Genomic DNA, 8,839 nt, shown 5'->3' on the forward strand with positions numbered 1-8,839 from the left:
GAGGAGCGAACCCTTATTCTATAAAAGGGATTCCCTCACTTTCATTAGAGAGCACCCATTATTCATGTATTGAGGAGCAAACCCTTATTTTATAAAAGGGGCTCCCTCACCTTTATTAGAGAGACTATTAGCCCATCACTTATGTATTGAGGAGTGAACCCTTATTCTATAAAAGGGACTCTCTCACCTTCATTAGAGAGCATCGCTGCCAGCTGAGCAACCGCCTCGCCGCGAGCATTACCTATGTATTGAGGAGTCGAGCCTTTATTCTATAAAAATGGACTCCCTCACCTTCATTAGAGAGCATCACCGCCAGCTGAGCAACCACCTCGCATCGAGTATCACTCATAATCCATCACTTATGTATTGAGAAGTCGAGCCCTTATTCTATAAAAGGGACTCCCTCACCATCATTAGAGAGCATCGCCGCTTGCTGAGCAACCGCATCGCCGCGAGCATCAACTCTAGCCCATCATTTATGTATTGATGAGCGAGCCCTTATTCTATAAAAAGGACTCCCTCACCTTCAATGCCACAAGCCGAGCCAACCAAGGCAACATAAGCCACAAGCCGAGCAGCCTTGCAACATGTGCTACTTCTAGTTGAGCATCATTTCACATTGAGCACCGCCTCATATCGAGTATCAGTTCTAGACGACATCTAGTTACTTCGGCCCACACATGGACTGAATTTCAAGTCTCCAGCCAAAAGACTCTTTTGACTGAAGACTTAGGGGACTACTGTTTGTACCATATTTAGGGCCTTCGTATTTAGACCTCATATAAATACTCGGGAGGCAATGGCGTTCTAGGATTCATATAGCCGACCCCACTTAGTGGGAAAAGGCTTTGTTGTTGTTGTTGTATAAATACTCGGGAGACTCAAATATAATTATGTAATAAATGAAGGGGTAAATATGTAATAAGTGAGGAGCTCTTATTCTATAAAAGGACTCCTCATTCTTCTCATTAGGAGAGGTCAATGTTTAGGCCATGGGAAGAGAGAAAACATCTCAGAGAGGGCAAACACAGAAAATAGGCTAGAGAGCACACTACCTCTAGCCTTCTTGTATATTCACCATTCAGAGTGAAACAATATCAACATCAGTGTGGACGTAGCCCAAACATTGGGGTGAACCACGATATATCTTGTGTTCTTTACTTTCTTGCAGATTCACGATCGGATTTACGTTGTTCTAAGACCCCTTCGGTTTTGTGCATTAACACATCATAATCCCGGATAATATATGGAGACGCTTGAGAAGGGGAAGATTGAAACCATCATTGTTCGGCCATTTTTCTAAATTTTGTAATCACCCAACAATGATCCATGCAAAAAGGATGTCGTACCTTCTCATGTTACATTTTTTTTTTTTGCATTATTTATCTATGCATGATATTTTTTTTTAAGAAAAGGTTTAAGTTAGCTCACAAAAATGAAACAAGTAATTTGTGCAAGTAACTAGTAAAAATATAATTAAATAATATCACCTTATCTGACAGACCCCGACCCGGGATGTCCACTAGGATTCCAAATCAAGTTGTGCTGGCCGACACCTGGAAGGTGACGAAAGCCATAAAGTGTAGTGATGTGGAAAATGTGAATAAATTTAAAACCTAAAAGTGCCTGAATACAAGAGAGCGATGTGAGAGGGAATGAACCCAATTCACACGTGATGACAGAACATAAGTACAGTACAGTAAAACAGGGTGAGAAATTATACCATCAAAGGTAACTGTCTACCCTAAGATTTGCCAAGAATCCTCGTCGGCACGAGAGCATAGCTACTAAACCTGGAGGGGCGAAAAACAAAGGTGAGTGAGCCTAAAAATAAAGTTTTAATTAAAAACCTTTTGAAAATGTTATAACCCCTCACCGTAAAACATGTAGAGTTTCTAAAATATACATACTATGTATAGTATGAAAATACTTACCGTAGCTTGCAAAATGTAAATAAGGCATGCTATCCCAAAATCTCCACAGTAATATAAGTAAAATTAGGTGCTCAATACCCTATGCTAGCACATTAGTCGGAGTCGCCTAATGTGACCTGTACGACTGAACCTGTTGCTCATCCATCTATGCTGACACACGGGTCAGAGTCACCTAATGTGACCTGTACGACAGGACTAGGTGTAATAATATACGTTCTAGTGCTACAATCACGTGAAGACTAGCGTTATTCACTGTCACATACGAGTCGGAATTGCATATTGCAATCTGTATGAAAGAACTAGCACCTACTTGGATCCAAGGCGAGCGTGCGGTGCTGATGCGAACAACACGTGAAAGACTAGCCTGGCCCTAGGTTGAGCATTAACACCTAGGTGTAGCAATGATGAGTATACTATATAAATATAAGCATGCCATAACCATTTAATAATTTTAATCAACATACTATCATTCATAGCCGTAAACATAATTATGACATCAATAATCATACCATACATGTGCATCCCGTAGGATGTAGCATATTTCATAAGTTTCGTCATTTCGCTGACTCTTATAAACTTTAGTCAAATCCAGGCGTACGTAAGGAATTCTTTTTCGATTGCATAAATGGAAACTACCAATCATATATATATATATACACACCACACACTATAAAAAGGAAAAGACCCACTCACCTAGAGTCGGCACTACAACTCCTTAGCACGAATATCAAGGCGTCACGAACGATCATCGCCTAGAACAATTATCAAATCACGTCTCAGAATTCTTATCAATAGAATGTAACTTACAGAAAACATATCCCCAAGGACGTTCTAAAATGATTGAAACCCATTGATCAAAAATCAATTGTTGGTCAAAGGTCGACGGCAGGGTCCACAACCCTACATAACTCGATCCGGAAGATCCACACCTCGGAATTCTGATTCGTAACTTCCAAAGATCCATATTATGCTTCTAGAACATCATTCTAAAGTTTCATTATGATCCAACGGTTGAATCTCCATTAATTGCAAATTCAAGTGACGGTTAATGTTTTATTTTACGAGCTTACAAATCCAATTCGGCAAGATCTGTACGTCGAATTCCTGATCTGTAAGTTTCTAATATCCTCAAATATTACATACTATAACGTATGAAAGTTTGGTGATAATCCAATAGTTGAATCATTGATTCATATAAGGATCAAGTGACGGTCTCTATCAAAACTATGTTCAAACGATGAGATTTCATCAATTGGACTTCACCTATGGAATTGGGGTATCAAACTAAGCCTAGAAAGGTCGGGGGGTGCCTCGGCCCACCCGTTGCCACACACGGCGATCAGCCGCCCTGACTTGGCGAAAAATCAACTATTTCTAAAAAGTATCAAACTCCACAGAAATGAAGATTTCAATGAGTATAGCAAGTTTTATACATGTGGTCAAGTCCAATTTGGCGGAAAAAGCCTCAAATCACAACAAACCCGTTGGAAACCCCATAATGGGTGTTCGTCGATTCGACTTCTCCAGTGTTCCAACGCCCCTATCACTGGTTAGGTCTTGTTCTTGGGTCTAAGGGGAGTTGATTAAGGGGTAGTGGTGGGTGGTGAAACTCGCCGGATCGAAGGAATCACCGTCGAGCACCTCCGGTGCTCCAATGAGGTTCTACACGATTTTGGACCTAAAACCTTTGAATTTGGGTAGAGATGGTAAAGGGAAGGTTGAGGAAGAGGTTGTAGGTGATGGATGGTGATGATTCGACGGAAAGAATGGCGAAAATCGCTAGAATGGAGTTGGGTTGGTGCACGGGTGCACATGCGACAGAAAGGTTGGGCTTTCCCTTTTTGATTAGCTGCTGCCCTCTTTTCTCAAATTCTGATTGGTCCACCACTCTTTTATCTGATTGGTCACTTAACCAATAATCTGATTGGCCTCTTTCTCACAAGGTGGGAGTTTAATTCATTTCTAATCTAAAATTTAATAAAACGACTTCAAATATCCGTAACTATACCATTAAAACCCGGATTCGCAAACGGCTTTTGCCTATGTGCTCGTAATGACAAGTATTACGAGGATATGCTAAAATAATGAGTCATATGTCTCTCTAACCGATGGTCAACGAAAGTCAAAATATTTGCCTCTAAGGGCATTTTCAAAAAAATCACTATTTTAAAATTTATAAAACTTAAAATTTGGGACGGGTTGTTACATTATCGAAATCACTTGTCCAACTTTCTTGTGACACGCTCACTAAATTTGGTAAATTTTGAGTTGTTTGTATTATACCATTGAGTTCTAAGACTTTTAGCACCTCATTTTTCTCCTATGTCAGCCATGATTTTGTTGAATGCCTCGAAAACGCGTTCCCAAAATTTCATCAAAGCTTGGCCATTTCTAATAATAGGATATTCACTAATTGCTTTAAAATCATAACATAGAGCAACATTGCTTCAACTGAGTAATTTCCACCCTTGGTTGGAGCCTCACTTGAACCCACCATTGATGGATAAAATAAATCAACAAAAAGAACAAATTAAATTGTATGAAATGAGAGAATTGAGTATAGAAAATGAAGTTGTGGTAAATTTTGGTTATATGAAAATGGTATTTATAGGGACCATTGATCATAAGCAATGGTAAGAACAAAAGCTCATAACCTTAAAATAATGTACTTAACCAGGGGTATCATAGTTGCCTGAAGGCACATCCATCACTCGAGGGTAAAGTTGTATGACACTGGGTTACGCCAGTGAAGAAATATGGTAGGTCCCATCGTCGAAGGTGAAATTGTGCGACTCTGGGTTACACCAAAGGAAATATAACATAACACATTGACACTAGCCGTGGCTAGTAAAGCTGTTCGACACTGGTTTCACCAGTGAAGCTAGGAATATGTCATAAATATCTCACTACTCATATACTGTGTCTTATGGCCATAGACATATACATACTCGTGTTGTGTGTATGTGTTGTATGATTACCCATTAATAAGCATAGAAAACATAAATCACATTCTCGTATCAAATCATCGGAGTTCAAAAGCTCAAAGCATCATCTCATAAACCATATTCATTGATCCATCTCGAAAGGTGTAAAAGTAATAGCTCATAAATCTTTTGTAAGATGTAAATTCAATAAATCAGAAACGTTTCATAAAACATAAGTTTGATAAATCATAAATGTTTGGGAAAATTGAGTGTGGATTTGGAATCAGGGCGTTGAAATACCCCAAAGAGGGGTCTCAGGCAAATTTCATAAAAAGTCAACGAAAAAGTCAATCGAGTCGCTGAGGCAGTCAACTACGTTAAAACTTCATAATTTCACTAAATGGATACTAAAAATGGACTAGGGGCATCAAAATTAGTCTAGAAGGATTCCCTAGAAAATTTCGTAAAAGTCAACGCAAGGAATATTCAGTTGCTGGTAGTCGAAATCTGGGTAAACTTGCTTGATTTTCTGGAAAAATTTTCAAATGGCCATATCTCTCTCATTTCTCATCCAAATTCGACCCATAATATATCAAAACGAAGCTAGAGAAGAGTAAAACAAGATTATACCTATTTAGAAGCCAAAAACTGGTCGGAGTTGGCTGGTAAATGCCTGCAAAAGTCATGGTTCTCGCCAAAAAACTAGGGAAAGCTCAAATTGATATAACTTCTTCAATGCTTAACAAAATCGAGTGATTCAAAAATGAAAATCATACCTCTCTATGAAACGAAGAGAATGGTACCTTTCTTGACGGCTAACTCACCATGGATCGACTAAAAAATGGCTCAGAAGCCGTCGGATCCTTCGTAAAAAAACTATGGAAGAATCCCTTCGCCGTTTCTGGGTTCATGGGTCGCCAAAGTGCAAGGGAGGTGATGGTGGTGTTCGTTGCTGTTGTTGTGATTGTATGAGAGAGTGTGTGGATGTGTGTGTGTGCTTGGAGAATAAGAGAGAGTGCAGAGAGATGAGGGAGAAAGAAAGGGAAAGAGAGTGAAGAAAGAAAATGAGTGACGGGAAGAGAGGGAACTGGGGAACTGGGGAACTAGGGAACAATGAAACATATGTGGGCCCTAGTGGCTCATATAACAAGGCCAAAATAGACAAAATAGGAAAATATCCTGCGAACGTAAAATTATTGAAATACCCTTAACGTTTCGCATTCTGTAAAATTAAGGACGAGTTATTACATCATTTTTCTAAATGAATGTCACCAATGGGGCTTTTGAGCTTTTTTATGCGCCCACAAGCTTATATGTGTTTCACCTCAGTACTATTTACTTCGAAGTTAGCTTACTTCTGAAAGATTGACAGATTAAACTATATTATGCAATTAGGAAGCAAATGATGAAAAACTCCAAGTGTTTTACCCTAACAGTGAAATTGATACCAGACGGATTACCCTACAATAAAAACTTTGAAACCAACAGTATTGACTAGTCAAACATACTAGTCAACTGAGTATAGATTGTTAGGTACCCACAAACATAAAAACCAAGCAAACTTATAATGCTAAAACAAGACAGTGTGATCTTCAGTTATGTTTTAGCCTTAATTCTTGAGTTATGTTTACCTGGTTAACAAAGTGTCAATACTAGCAAACCTTACAGTGTTTATCTCTAATAATGATTATTTGATCATAAATGATTCTTTGTAAAGTATTGAATACAAGGAAGTTTTTTGCCGAAAAAACCCACATCTGGGTTAAAAAATCGGGGACTCTCCACTGAGTTCAATCCATTAGTGTAAACAAGGTTGTTACAAAGACCATACAAGCTCAATTCATAAATCCCTATCTATGGAGCAGCTTTACCTTTGTGCAACTTTGCCTTACACAAGATGGACTCATTCGGTCTTTATGAAGTGACAGCTCCTTATGAGCTCATCACCTTGTGGCACAAAGATCAACACGATCAATGATATGATGTTATGATATGCTTATGAAATCTGGATTCAAATGACCAGTCAGGTTTTCTAGCCAAATAGTTGAAGAAGAACCCCAACATGAATCCAAAAGATAGGTTTGTGAAAGATATAGAACTCAAGGTTTAGACCAAAAGCTTAATGCAAAACCATTAAAACAATGCAACCCTAATATGTAGTGATTGAGTGTTTGGTCATGAGATGGTTTTGTGGCTAGGGTTTCGGTTTGGAAGCTTAAGAGGTAGCTCTAGGCTAAATGCACTATTCTTCTTGAAATGTGAATAACCTAGCCAAAGAACAAATGAATCCTTGAAATCCCTTTTAATGGGAAAGATGAATGTTTCAGACAAGGGGAACAAGGGGACACGTGTCACAAGCCAAAAAAACTTTTTAGATCAAGGGTGAGAAATCCACGCAAAGGAAAAGTTGTCAGATGGCTCATGTGGGCTATCTTAATTTACGTGCCAAAACAGCTGGACAATAGATGAAATTTCTGACTAGGCAACTGCACTAAACAAAAAGAATCTAGAAAAATAAGCTTGATAAGTAAATGCAAATGTATGATTCAAACCTTTTGTAGTGTGGGAGGCTGGTTCTTTGACAAGTTCAATCCTAGTAGAAATCCCAGTAGTGTACTCTAACTCTAAATTATGAGTATGTGTTGTAACATTTACAATTTTTGACAAGGGAAGCCAAATATTAAACCTAGTGCTTAACAAACAAGCTTAATAACTTGAGTAAAATACAGTTAGAAAAATATTTCCTAAGGCATCTAAGTTATTCCAATAATACATAGGCACAGTTTACCTCACATCTAGTTTACTGCGACCAGGGGTTTACAATATGGTTCAGAACTCTGAAAGATCAAACCATTGAAACACAAGCAGGACTAGCTGGACATGGCCAACTCTAGATTAACAAGAACTTGGAAGGTTATTTTGTTATGCATTGTGGAGAAGTTATCCTAGGTTGATTCATTCATGATCTGTTGGTAACTATCCATCTCTGAAGTAGAGCGCACTTTCAAAATCATAGTTAATGGAAATTGTAGGACTATGATTTCTTGAGCCCATGACACACAGTAAAAATGAATGGAATGCTCTAGGTCCTTGGAGTGTAGTCCAACGAACTAAGGTTTGGCCTATTGAAGATATTACTTGTCTACCAAGTGAGGAAACCTGATTCAAGTCAAATTAAGATATCTTAGGGATTAGGCAACATAATCAAGATTCTATGAGGATTAGGTATCTTATCCTAGATTTCCTCCTAAATAGTCTCCCGATATGATGAAGATTACTTTCCCTACAAAGACTCTCAAGATCCCTATAAATACACTAGCTTGTGTATTTATCAAGGGGACATCCACATCTATCTTTCTCTATGTCAATTATTTTATACAAGACATACATATTCTCTCTATCCTTAATAGAGGCCCTTACACCACCGTCTGCGTGTAGACACGTCCATGGAGAACTCATCTTCTTAGCACCCTGCCATAGGCTATTCCTTAAAGATGGTTAACTCCATTCTTTCTTAAAACTACATCCGTTGTTTGATTTTCCTTCCCGGAGATATGTTGGTAATCCTATTCAGATTCAACCACACCCCCAATCAACCCCATTACCGAAGATCATGGGCTATTCTGATTGGATTTCGCATCCGTCCACGAATGTATGCGAATTTGGTTCCAATAGATGTGAAGAGACATCACGGTGCATGAAGCCACGCTTGCCCTGTAATGCATCGATGCGAAGGCGCCTCGATCACTCTGCCAATCTATCACTGGCACGTATACCATTTGCACAAACATGCCCAATCGTTTTTCTAGATGAAACGCCGACAAGACAGAACCAAGCACTAGACAAACCATTCAACCTGGAGCGCTCTATAAGAAAGGAGCGCCCAAGGTGCTCTTTCCAGCCATTAATTGTTTTGAGGTCCGATCGACTGTTATAACTCCATGCCCAAGAAAGAACCCTTGAACGAGGAGTTGGGGGAGT

Source organism: Malus sylvestris, chromosome 16 (genome assembly GCF_916048215.2).
Source record: "Malus sylvestris chromosome 16, drMalSylv7.2, whole genome shotgun sequence".
NCBI lineage: Eukaryota > Viridiplantae > Streptophyta > Magnoliopsida > Rosales > Rosaceae > Malus > Malus sylvestris.